The sequence below is a fragment of the Lepidochelys olivacea genome, assembly GCF_965140295.1.
Source record: "Lepidochelys olivacea isolate rLepOli2 genome assembly, chromosome: 13".
NCBI lineage: Eukaryota > Metazoa > Chordata > Testudines > Cheloniidae > Lepidochelys > Lepidochelys olivacea.
The window spans coordinates 25169426-25182497 of record NC_140423.1 but is presented as its reverse complement, the minus strand read 5'-3'; the positions used below and the strand labels follow the sequence as shown (position 1 = coordinate 25182497).

At 46.0% G+C, this 13072-nt stretch overlaps 1 protein-coding gene across 1 annotated transcript in view; it reads left to right on the top strand.

Annotated features, from left to right (window-relative positions):
* The first annotated feature begins 9438 nt into the window (after nt 1-9438).
* Nucleotides 9439-13072, top strand: part of L3MBTL1 (L3MBTL histone methyl-lysine binding protein 1) — a 61282-nt gene continuing 57648 nt past the window's right edge. The window contains exon 1 of the mRNA XM_084646182.1: nt 9439-9493. The gene's annotated coding sequence lies outside the window, so the exon portion shown is untranslated. The remainder of the gene's footprint in view (nt 9494-13072) is intronic.

The following is a 13072-nucleotide window of genomic DNA, read 5'->3' as shown; positions in this document are numbered from 1 at the left end:
GACTTGGGAGTACGGGCAAGTCCTTTAAGTTACTTTCACACCTGAATGCAGCCATTATTCAGTTGTGTGTGTGACTCTTCAGGCCAAGGACTGCATCATCATCTATTCATGGAAAGTGTTTTTTTTACATATTGGTGTGACTATAATGTAAATAATTATTTGCAATAGGAAATTTTTGTAATGACTTCATGAAATAGGCTTAAATATTTGTCAAACATTTGCCTTTGGGCAGGACTCAAGCGCAGAGGATTTCAGCCCAAAATTAGTTATTGGAAAATTCTGAGCAAGTGAAGAGTGTGCTGGGTGAGTGAAGACTTCTGGAGAGGGGTGGGGCAAATTTAGTAAGGCACATTAGTATCCCAATTCTGGCCTCAAATGCATGCATTTCTGATTTCTCCTATGAAAGGTAGAGGTAGAATTTTGTATGTGCACACGCGCTATTGACCAAGTAGGAATGTGTGGAAGCAGAAGAAGAGAAAAAGGAGGATCTGGGGGTAGATGTCTTAGTCAATTTAAGGATAGAGTGAAAGGTAACCCTAACCCTTACCCTAATAATGCAAGAGTTGTAAGAGATGCTGTTTTCGCCTTGCTTTTAGTTTTTAAAGGTGGAATGCTGACTTAAGCAGAAGCCTTGAAATAAGGTAGCGTCTGAAGAGAATTTGCATAAACAAAGGCTAAAACAAAGGAATTTGAAAGAACCTAATAAAACATATAGTCTGGATCTGTTAGTTGGTAATGGAAGACTGCTTCCTCTTGGGGTGATAGTGTAATTGCAATGTGTAGATATTTTGGACATCACGTTCCACCATTTTTGATGCCCAAGAGGGAAGAAATTTTGTAATAATGTCTGTCTTATATATAACTTTTTATCCATATATCTCAGTGCTTTGTAAAGGAAGTATTGTTTTCCCTGTGTTACAGATGGGGAAACTGAGGCACTGAGTGAGACGACTCAGTAATATACCTGACTCTAAGCTAGAGCTTTTTCCTCCGTAGTTTTCCAAGTGCTTTCCAATAGAGGTCAGTAGCATCATCCACATTTTGCAGCTGGTGGGAAAAGTCATCTAGTGAATCAGTGGCAGAGCCAGGAATAGAACCTAGGGCTCTTGAGTCCCACTCCAGACCAGAATCCTATTGCTTCACTTCTAGTATACCTCCATGTCATCCCCCGTTCTCTAACAAGAGAGGAAGTGACTGGCGGGGGTGGTGGGGTGAGCATGGCAAAGGCAGACACTTAGGGGGTGGAATGTTCAGTTTTACACTTTTCCTGTGCCACCAACATTTCGCCATAGGTCACATCTCCCTCTGTCTCCCAGCAGCTTGTGGGCAGAAAGGAAACAGCATGTGAGCTAATTGGAATGGAGCCCCAGACTTGGTGGCTAACAGGAGGAGTGATCAAACAAGTGTCTTCCCAGGAGGGGAAGAATGAATGAGCAGGGCATTCTGCTGTCCCCAGAGAAAAGAGAGGAAGGAAAGATATCCCACGCAGAGCTCTCTGTGGCTCTGGGGTAGTAGCTGACCAGCACCTTTGTGTCTGATAGCTCAATGTTTTGTGTGCATAGCAGTTGGACAGTCTACACAGAGAGGGTGTGTTCTTACGATGTGTTAGCAGGTGGAAATAAGGAGTGTGGGGGAGTCTAGGGCTTACCTTGTGTTTAAACTACAACAGCTTGGTCTTTGCTAGGATTTTACGACCTCATGTTAGCTAGTATGAGGTAAGAACATTCCTGTTTTCCTGGTGAAGACAAGGCCAGAGAGAACTAGACTTAGCATGTTTCTTTGAGTGTCCCTTGTCAACAGTTTTTTAGCAGGATCACATCACTATGTACAGCTGCTCAGACACTGTAGTCAATATCATATGAATGTCTAGAGGCAAATGCAATGTTCTTAAAAGCGCATTAAAAGGCTAACTTTCACTGTATTTACCAACATTTTAAGACATTTTCCAAGGATCAGGTAAGCTGAGAAATGAAATATGATTGAAATGAAGCCTTGGAATAAAGATGAAAACAATTTGTCTCTTCAGTGGGTGGTGGGAGGGCAACCAAATTGTAAATATGAATATTATATTCAGTTTTGCATCTCATGTGAATATATCCCCTACTGTACAGTCAGTCCTTAGCCATTCAGAAGGCTCTGAGGGCCCCATGCCACTCCCACTTCAGTCAATGAGATTTGTACCCTTGTCTTCAGTGGCAACAGACTCAGGTCCTATTTAGGGTCATCATGTTAAATTAAAACACACACTCTAGAATTCTGTGTTACATCCATGTCAGTAAGAGAAGAATGCGTTGAGGTTAATGTCATGGCCCATCCCAGAGGAATTCTTACTAAACATTGCCCCATCTGTTTGCAGACTGGTCTGCCCAATTAAGTCCAGTAGCACTGAGTTGGGGGTGTGTGTGTGTATGTATATAAAAACAAGCAAAAGTCCCTAGAAATCTTATATACTGTTTTTGATCCATAAATCTCAAGGCATTTTACCAAGGAGGTCGGTATGATTATCTCTATTTTAAAGAAGGGGAAACAAGCACATACCAAGGTGAAGTAACTGGCCCAAGGTAATCCAGCAGGCCAGTGGCAGAGCATGGAATAGACCTCAGGTCTCCTGAGTCCTGTGCTGTATTCACTAGGCCTCACTGCTTCCTGTTCTTAAGTGTCTGAAATTTTGATTGTTCACAGTAAACTGCATTCAAGGAACATGATGCTTTTTGCACGTCTTGCTAGCAGTGAGGGTGGAACGTTCTGTCTGTCCATGAGTCAGCTTCTCTCAAAGTGACTGAGTTGACTCTTTCTCCCTGAGTTGAAGCTACATGTGAATTCCCCAGTACAGTAAAGCTGGCAGAACAAGCAGCCATTCTTACAAATAATTTCCCCCGTGACACTGAAAGAAGGGAAAAAAGGAAGAGAAAGAGCTCATTTAAAGCCCTGAGTGCATTAAGCCAACTCCAATGATCAGCTCTGATTAGTTCATCAAAATCCCTGAACTGGGTATCTTGTTCTTTTTATGAACAGATGAAAATGTTGGAGTGTGTAAGAGGAGCTGTGTGATTCTGTGCTCCTGGAGATGCAAGGCTGACAGGATTACCAGAGCCACGGGCTTGGTTCTGCTCTCCTTGAAGTGAGTGGGAATGTTGCCGTCGACTTCAATGAAGCAGGATTTGGCCAGGCATGGGGGAAGATAGTGCAAGCTTTCCTCTCTTGTTCTGCGAAGGCACCTCCGTGCTGGTCTCTGTGCCAGGCCTGGTCTCCCAGATAGGTCTGCCAAAGCACCTTGGGCCCTGCTACTCCAGACTGGACTTTCGCAGGCGGACGTCCAGTTCTGCCTAAGCAATTGGAGTCAGTGTTTTATAATGGTACCAACCAAGGACTTGCTCCTGCACAGTGCTGGGAGCAGTCCCATAATGCTCAAGCGCTGGAAGTTAAAGCATGTGCTGAAGCAGGACCAGCATGCTCAGCACTTCGCAGGTCACACCCCAAGTTCCTCCCAAGATTGAGTTAAGCCGAACAGACTCAGCCCACCCAATTTCCCCTGGGATTTTTTGGTATGTTTATTTTAAAATTTTGAAGTGATTGGAGAGCTACTTCAAGGTGTCAACTTGACAGCTGCAGGGAGTGGAGTTCTCTCTCTCTATTTCCATCCCCAGCACAGGAAACAGAAGCAATACGGTCTCTTTGCTTCAGCCTGGACCTGGAGTGACCACATCTGAAGTTCAATGTCCATGGTCCTTTCCCATTCAGCTGCCAACCTGAGTGTCCAATGCTTTCCGTAATGCAGACACACCTGCCCAAGAGGAACTGCACTGAAACCACAGGTCACCATCAGATCGGAATGACTTTCAGTTACTATTGATGTGGGCTGGATTTGAATTGGTGACCTAGAGAGAAAACATTCTGTTCTTCAAGCCCTTTTGCCACCCACTTCTTCACCTAAGTCACATTTGAGCCTGAGTCTTAGGAGATTTAAAGAGTAAATATTTTATTTGTCACAGGGACACTTGCAGCGTATGAAGCATACAGAACTCCCTGATACCTACTTAAGCAAAGCTATATGAAGTAGAGACCTATACCAACCAAATGTCCAGCACTGGAGAGAATGCAGAAGCTTCACAGTTTGGCAGCTAGGAAGATGTTTGTTCCTTGTCCTTTACAATGACTTTCAAGCACATCGGTTTCAGCTACATCTTTCAGCAGCAGCAAGGAAGGTAGAGCAGACTGGCTCTGGAGTCTGTGCAAGTACATGAAAGAGGGAATCTCTGCATGCTACTGCACACAGGGCAAAAGGAATAAAAAAGCAAAGCACGAAAGCCTGGGTTCTGATATTTTTGTAACACATTGTCAAAGAACACTGGGCGACTGGCTAATTGCATTCCATTTTGGTACAAAAATGGGTCACAGTCCTTACCACTCAGTGCTGTTCCCCAATGGCTTTTAGGTAAGCATGAAGGTAGAGACAATTTTTTAGCAGAGGGGTCTAGTCACTAGGATGTCCCTTGGTGGATGAATATATCTAGGTCACTGGGTCTGAGCTTTGCTGTTATGTTCTGCAATAAAGATGTAATTTCCAGCTCACATAGATGTACATGTGCTAGCTTTGAGCTAATCCTTTTGTGATTCCCACAGAGGCCTTGGCTTTGATGCCTTTTGGCAGTGAGTTCCACGGGTTAATTATGTGTTGTGTAGTATTTCTTTTCCTCAATTTTAAATTTCATTTTCAATGTGCTTTGTCTTCTTCCTGAATTATAGGACAGGGTCAACAGGAGTGTCTTATTCCCATTCTCTCTACCATTTAATTGGTCTATATATCTCCATAATGTCCCTTCTTAATTGTTTCCTGACTGTTAAACTGTCCCTATTTTTTTCAGTCTTTCTTCATATAAGTCTTTTCATGTCGCTAATAATTTTTATCTTCCATTTCTGGACTCCTAATATCTCATAGCAAGATAGGACTGGAAGAGACCTTAAGAGGTCCTCTAGGTCACCCCTGCCCATGCTGAGGTGGGATTAAGTGTGCACAACCATCCCTGGCAGATGTTTATCTAATGTGTTCTTAAAAACCTACAATGATGGGGATTCCACAACCTCCCTTGGAAGCCTGTTTCAGTGCTTATAGTTAGAATGTTTTCCCTGATATCTGACCTAAATCTCCCTTGCTGCAAATTAAGCAAATTGCTTTTTGCCCTACCATGGGTGGATGGAGCGCTGTCCTCTTTTTTAGCAACCTTTTATGTATTTGAAGACTGTTACTGTGTCTCTGCTCATTCTTCTCTTCTCTCACGGATAGGTGTGAATAAAATCTGAGTAAAAATTTAACATTTCAAAATTGCGATTGCAATAGCTGACACACTCAGAAAATTTGTGATGAAAAGCCCCCACCTCCCTTTTTCCCTTTTTTTAAAACCAACTATAGAATTAGTTGAAATTTTCATTAATTTAAATATTTTGAAAAATTTGATTCTTTGTTACTAATTTAAAAACAAAAGGTGTGAGGGGGTGTAAAAATGTGAGTATCCATCTATCTATCTAATATTAGATTGGGTGCCCAAGACTGAACACATTATTCTAGGTAAGGATGCACCATTGATTTATATATACCATTATAATATTTTCAGTAATATATTTTCCATCTCACTCCTTATGCACCCTAACATTTGTTTTGCTGTTTTTGTTAAATTGGTTAGTCTCTAAGGTGCCACAAGTCCTCCTTTTCTTTTTGCGAATACAGACTAACAGGGCTGCTACTCTGAAACTTGACCACTACTGTGCAATATAATCCTATTATTTAAAGACACCTATTTACTCCAAACACAAGATCTAAAAACCAAAACCCTTAGTTGCTGCCTTTGTCTAAATTCCCAAGCTACCCCAAACAAGACCCATTCAAACTGAGAAACCAGGTTAATATTTTCTCTTACACAAGCAGGGTCAATAATTTTTGACAGGTTGATTTTATTTTAAAACACTTTCCCAGGGGCTTCCAGTCCACCCACTTCAGTTTAAAACAAATCACGTCACTAAATGAATAAAACGGTTTGGGATTTTTTACAATAACCGTGCTTATTTGGGAGTCGTGTCTTTTTAATTCTTATTGAAAGGATCTTATTAATACAGGACAACCACTTAAGCATGAATGTTGGAATGTTCAAACGGATCTTAAAAGTCTGTGATCGCTAGCGTGTGTGTGAGAGAGTCCGAGAGATGTCTCTGTGGAGGGGTGATCTCGCCATTTCACTCTAATTTTCCGAATATTCCCCTGCCCTCGGTTCAAAGGGGGGGAAAAAATCCCCGAGCCAAAAGCAAATGTAAACTGGCTACCATATGTATTTTTATCTGCACAGTTGTTATAGCAACCAAAGTTCTAAACCGAGGCAATCACATTCCAAAATAATGTGATGTGATTAAAAATTGACACGGCCGCGTCGAAGAATAAACGTATTGCGTTGTTATGGCAACCGGAAGAGTTAAATTCTGCCTGCATAAATTTAAATCTGCCAAATTATCTGAAAAATCTAGAGAATTTGCTGACGCGGCCATGGAGATTCACCTCCCCGCCGGAGTCTATTTAGTGAAAAGCCAGCCGCGCGGTTAAGGGTAGAATCGCTTTCTCGTTTGCCGTGTAAACCTAGTCAGCCTCGTTATTCCGATTGCACTCTGCTTTCCAGTGCAGACGGGATTCGGGCAGGGGCAGTTGCGAATTTGCATTGGCTTCATCGCTGCCTTTCAGCCTCGCCCCGATGCTCCTGCCCTACATAAGCTGTAGGGGCTCGTACAGTTCACTCTACCGCTGCTTCCGAACGTGAGGGGAAGCAGGCGAGACTGCAGAAGAACACAGGGAAGGGCCGTTTGGTGCGATGGACGCCAAGTCTGTAAAGCCAGAGACTGCCTCTGTTTCTGACTTCTCCACCGCCCCTGTACCAAGCCCGTCCCTAGCAAAAACTCCAGGACCCCATCCATGATGATTCTGCAGCATGTACGGTCGCCGCTATACTGAGGGCACAGTCAGGGCAGAGTGCGTGTGATACTTGCCCACGGCAATCCTTGCAGTTGAAAGGTCGGAGCTCTTTACTCGCGGTGACAATTGGAGACCTCTTTCTTCCCCTTCCACCCAAGGCGGCTGTTGATCAGTCACGCACAGTCCAGGGAGTCAGCATGGGCATTGTTTTGAAAACAACAGAACTTCAGTGGTGACCTCACCGCCCTGGATGCAAATGTGACATCGGCTGCATTTCACACTTCGCTCAGAGGGGGAAATTCCCCCGTGTCCTATGCGCCTATCAACCAGTTAGGCAAGCTTTTAAAAAATAGTCTGTTCCTTCTGGGGCCAGGGTTGCTGCCTGCTAGCACGGACTCCAGCAAGAAGCCAGCCAGGACAGCGTTTGCTTTCCCACTCTGGACATTTATTCTTTTCAAAAGGTGGGGAGGGATTCTGGGAAGTTATCGCCACTTGCCATCCAATCCAAGGGGCCAAACTTTGCTCTCAGATATGTCAGTCTAACCCCACTAGCTTCAGTGAGCTTTGCCTGGTGTATCTAAGAGCAGACCATGACCCCAGATACCTGATGTACAAAACACATACAGTCAATGTATGACTGTCAGTCACACTTAAAATGCAGATAAATAGTTATAAACCCAATCCCCTTTTTTAGTGGCTAACCTCTGCGGCTGGCGCTCACCACCCAGGCATCTCTCACAAGCTCCTTGCAGCTTCCAAAGGGTTCTAGAAGAGTTAGAAATCCTGCTGTCCACTGCCAACAGATAATATAATGGAGTTCACCAAGTGGTGGCTTGCTGGATACAGCTAGATCGGGGTGGGCAAACTACAGCCTGGGGGCTGCTTCCGGCCCTTCAGACATTTTAATCCGGCCCTCAAGCTCCTGCCAGGGAGCAGGATGTGGGCTTGCCCTGCTCCATGCATGCCGTGGCTCTGTGCAGCTCCCGAAAGCAGCGGCATGTCCCCCTCTGGCTCCTATGTGTAGGGGCAGTCAGGGGGCTTCGCATGCTGCCCCCGCCCCAAGTGCCACCCCCGCAGCTCCCATTGGCTGGGAACCATGGCCAATGGGAGCTGCAGGGGCAGCGCCTGCAGATGGGGCAGAGCGCAGAGCCACCTGGCTGCACCTCTGCATAGGAGTCTGAGGGGGGACATGCCGCTGTTTCTGGGAGCTGCTTGAGGTAAGTGCCACCTGGAACCTGCACCCCTGACCCCCTCCTGTGCCCCAACCCCCTTCCCTAGCCCTGATCCCCCTCCCACCCTCCGAACCCTTCGGTCCCAGCCCGGAGCACTCTCCTGGACCCCCAACCCCTCATCCCCACCCCAGAGCCCGCACCCCCTGCTGGAGCCATCACCCCTTCCTCTACCCCAACCCCCAATTTCATGAGCATTCAGGGCCCACCATACAATTTTCATACCTAGATGTGGCCCTCGGCCAAAAAGTTTGCCCACCCCGATCTAGATGGTACTCTCCACTTTGCCATGGAAGAGCAATCCATTTGAGATAGCCCTCCCATGTCAATCAGAAACCAAATAGATTGGAGGTCAAAAATATAACTGGGTTCAAAAAAGAACTAGATACATTCAGGTAGGATAGGTCCATCAGCGTCTATTAGCCTAGGTGGTCAGGGATGCAACTTTATGCTCTGGGTGTCCCTAAACCTCTGACAGCCAGAAGCTGGGACTGGACAACAGGGGCTGGCTCAGTGGATAATTGCCCTGTTCTGTTCATTCCCTCTGAAACATCTATCTAGCACTGGCCACTGTCAGAAAACAGGACATCAGCCAGATGGGTGATTGGTCTGACCCAGTATCGCTGTTCTGATGGATCCAGAATGGGTTTGGGTGGGGTTATTTTAAATGCAGGCTACATAGGCTCCCTGGCTTTAAAAACCTGCACCTTTCAGGCAGCGTATTTTGACTCTCCTGTCTTCTTGCTGCAAACTATCACCCTCAACAGCAGCACAAAATACACTGCTGACGATCTCGGAGCAAACAGAGCCTGGAGTGCCTTTGATAAGAAACATGCACTTAAAAAAGGAAGAAGCGGGGCGGGGGAGATGGAGATGGGAGATGGGGGGGGGGGGAGATGGAGCTGATACATTTATAATTCTAATTAATTAATGAGTTCTAAATTTAACCCTGATCTTTAAAAAAAAAAACCCAACCAAACAACAACCACCACCCATCAAAATATGGATGTGCGGAGGAGCAGCAGCCCCCCTGGCAGCGGAAACCCTGCAGCACGGCAGCCTCGGAGGGGTTAATCGCTGGTTTAATTATATATTTATATAAAGCGGGGATTGCAGCGTGGATAACACACGTCTCCCTTCCCCCAGCCCACCCCGCGCTCGCTCGCTGTATATTAAATATGCTTTGCTTGTCAATTTCTTAGCCAGTGCATTTCTGCAGGGCAGGCGGCCCCGCCCCCCCGTGTGCGCAGGCGCGTAGCAGCCCCGGTTCCCGCAGGCTCAGCATTCAGTGACCACAGGCTGATTATTGTAGGTAAGGAATCAGATAAGAAAGTAATTTATAAACCTCTTTAAATCATCAAAATGCACCCCGGAAAGGGTCTGCGCCGTGCTCTGCCCACCTGTGCGCCCGGTTTGCATGCAACGCATTGCTTCGAAAATTGCACTTGCCTGCCTTTGCAACTAGCTCCGCTCACCAGCCTTTTGGTTTATTTTTTTTTGTACTGTATCTTTTGGGAACCAAATTCTCTAGATTTTTATTTTACTTTTCCTTCTGCAATGGGCAGAGCAATAGAACAAGTGAAGAGCGGAGGAAATCAGGAGGCAAAGGGGGGTTGGCAGGGACAATGCAAGTGCTTGCAACCTCGGGATGCTTTTTCTATTCCATGTTTAAACTGAGGGAGGGTTTCTTTTTTTAAACCCCCTTCCCTCCCCCCAAAATAGGCGAATGAGTTGAAGAGTTTGGAAGAAAGCGAGGTAGGAGGGAGAGGGAGAGAGGACAGGGGAAGCTTTGCGATGAGCTCGGAGGGGAGAAAATGGGTCATTTTTGCAAACTTTCTCCTTCGTGCAATTTCCACTCCCCAAATTAGAGGAATTTCTGTTTGTGCAAGAGAATGTTTTTTTAAAAGAGAGAGGGAATTCCGCCATTTTGATGTTTAAAAATATTAAAGGCTTTTCGGAATGAAGGGCTGATGGGCAACCCTGCTACGAGCTCAAGAGCCGAGACGTGGGGGCAAATGCAAGCAAGGCTGAGAGTGGCAGGCTGAGCAACGGGGGAGGGGGCAAAGAATGACACCCCTCCTTTATGTATTTTTGATGAAGATTCTTGAAGTGGAGATTCTCTAGGAACAACTCTGCAAATCAGGTGGCATGTGGCTGCATCCAGGTATTAGATAAGCAGCAGCATGTGTAGGTCCTTCCATAAGGGTCCCAAGGTTGTTTTTTGGGAGGGAGGTGTGTTACTATAATCTCTTTAAAGAGGTGGGAAAGGTCAGTTCTGGACAGGTAGACTTGGAATTTTTCTCCCCTGTTGTTACAGAGGATTCATAACATTTTTGGTGTGTCCCGTCCCCCCCCCCCCAACTTGGTATTTTATCTAAGTGCCATTAATATGGAGGGACAGGTTCAGTGTGTAAAAAGATTGTTGCACTTGCTCACATTTTGATTCTCAGCGGCTGGAAGGAGAGGGGCGGGGTGAAAGGCTGGTGTGCTAGCATCCTTGGAAATGCTGTGCCTGGCAGGCTATATATCTGTGAAAGGCAAGGGGGGAAATATGTCTGTGTTCTGTACTGAGGATACCGGTGGGTTAGGACTTGCTGTGAATAAATGGAGGGCCCTTCCTTCTGAAGGAGTGAGCCTAGCTTAGAACAAGAGTCAGAGATGTGCTTCACACTGGATCACACAACTATTATTATAAAATATCAGACATGGAGCCCCTAGCAAATCAGAAGGTGGAGTATAGAGCTTGCTTTGGACCATTTTATGATTGACATTTATGTGTAATAAAGGCATTTTTTCCTGCACAAACCATTACACCAAGCATGGGGGGATATGATACAAGTGCATTAAAAAAAAAAAAAGCATATGTCAGGGTGTATTGTTTGTCATGGGAGTGCTCCTGCACCGTTTCCTCCTGTGGTTATATGGGGAATGTAAGTCTGCCAGGTATCCAAACTGTTCCTCACAGTGACTCCTGCTGGGAGAGGCTGGGGGGGGGGTCGGTGAAATTGTGGGCTCCTTGCTTCTCCCCCATTCCCTGTGGTGACTTCTGTTGTGGGGGTTTTGGACCACAGGAGCAGACAGTCAGTAGATGCTCCTGCCTTATTCGAAATAGTGACTCCTGCGGGAAGATGCTGGAACTGGAGAACCAATACACTCTGCCTTCCTGCATTGTTCCCTTCCGTCATTGCTGCTGGGAGAGGCCAGGACGGGAGCGTCCCTGTATCCTGTGCCCTTGTAGAGATTCCTCGGGGATGTGCTGAGGCTGGAGTGGCCAAAGAGTCTGTCCAGTGCTGCTGTACAGCTTTGCAATTTTCCTCTTTACGGGGGGTTTTCAAGTCTTGTGTGAAACCCCACTGTACGGTGCTTGAACGCTGTGTCACTGCCCAGCCCGAGTGACACAAAAAGTGCCACGCGGAATCCAGGAAACCCATTCAGCCTTCAGCTTCCACGTAGTGACTACGAAGGCATAGCCCAGGCTGCAGGAAGAGGGGCTGTGATTTTAGGGCAGAATTTGGATTTATTTCTCAGCTGTTTAATAGAAAAATTATGGGTGACCCCAGGAAAATGTGAACATTTTTTGGAATATTTGTGGACGGTGTTTCCCATCCTCTTTGATGCATCTACCCAGGGAGTAGGTGTATGTTTTAATTCCATGTTAAAGTCAGTGGAATGTACAAAATACCCTGCAGAATGACTGTCACCTGTGCTGTGTGCTACGGCGCCTCCTGCTGGCAGAGGCTGGAGCTGGAGTAGCTGTGAGCTTACCCACAATGCTCCTGCCCTGCTCCATGCAGCAACCCCTGCTAGGAGATGCCGGAACTGCAGTAGCGGTGAGCTTCCCTACAACCAGCTCTCTTAGACCAGTCCCTAAAGTGACTTATTGCAAGTGGATGAGCTTGTTGTCAGAAAACACCTGAGCCAAACCCCATCTGTGTCCTGCAGCCTGCACTGGGATTTTAGAATTCCCCCAAACAGTGAGCACCTTGGCAGAGGTGAGATCAATTAAAAAATAAAAAGCAGAGTTGTTGATGTTAATAAGAAGCTGGGGTGCACCCCCATAGGACATCCCAGATCAGTCGGCTGATAGGTGACCCACTGGAATATTACATCAGTTACACTAAAAACTTAACCCACAGTTTGCACAGCTCATGAGTATGTAGAAGTAACCCGTGCTAGTAACTGACTGACCCACATTGAGTCTGCTACAGCTAGCATAGCCGGGTCTTTTAGCTCAGACGGTACAGAAGTTTGTGTCTATAGAGCTACAAGTCTGAGTTCAAGCCATGATGCCAAAGTCCCATCCAGAGGTGTCGTGCTAGATTAGTCCACAGGGTAAGAAATGTTTCTGACTCAGAATTTACTGGTTTTGTTTGTTTTGTTACTTTCATGCATTTGTTTTGTTAGGTGGCACTTCTGAAGCTAGTGCTGAAGGTAGCCGTCTTTCTGCCTGTCTGTCTCCCACAGGGTCCTGTCCTCCGGCACCCATTAGATAAATTAAAATATACAATGCACATCACAATCCAGTACAATAAAGGACTTTGTGTCCCACTTTGAGATGTAAATATAACGAGGATGACAGAAATAAACCCAACGGACTCCAGCCCTCTCCTTCCCTAAAAGTCTGGGGAAAACAGAGGGGGTTTGGTGGGAGCCCCAAGATTAGCAAATCCATGTCTGATCCAAAGAGGGAGTAAATTCCACACTTGTGAAACACAGGGCCAGATTTGATAAGGCAGAGAGAAGCCAGAGATCCACCTGCACTTGCATGATTACACGTGACCATGCAATTATTGCCATTGGGCATCTGTGTGTGGAAAGGGGTGTCTCAAGGTCTAAGCTGCCAGCTCGGATACGAAGCTTCAGGATCTGCAACTGCTTGTGCATTTTTGTG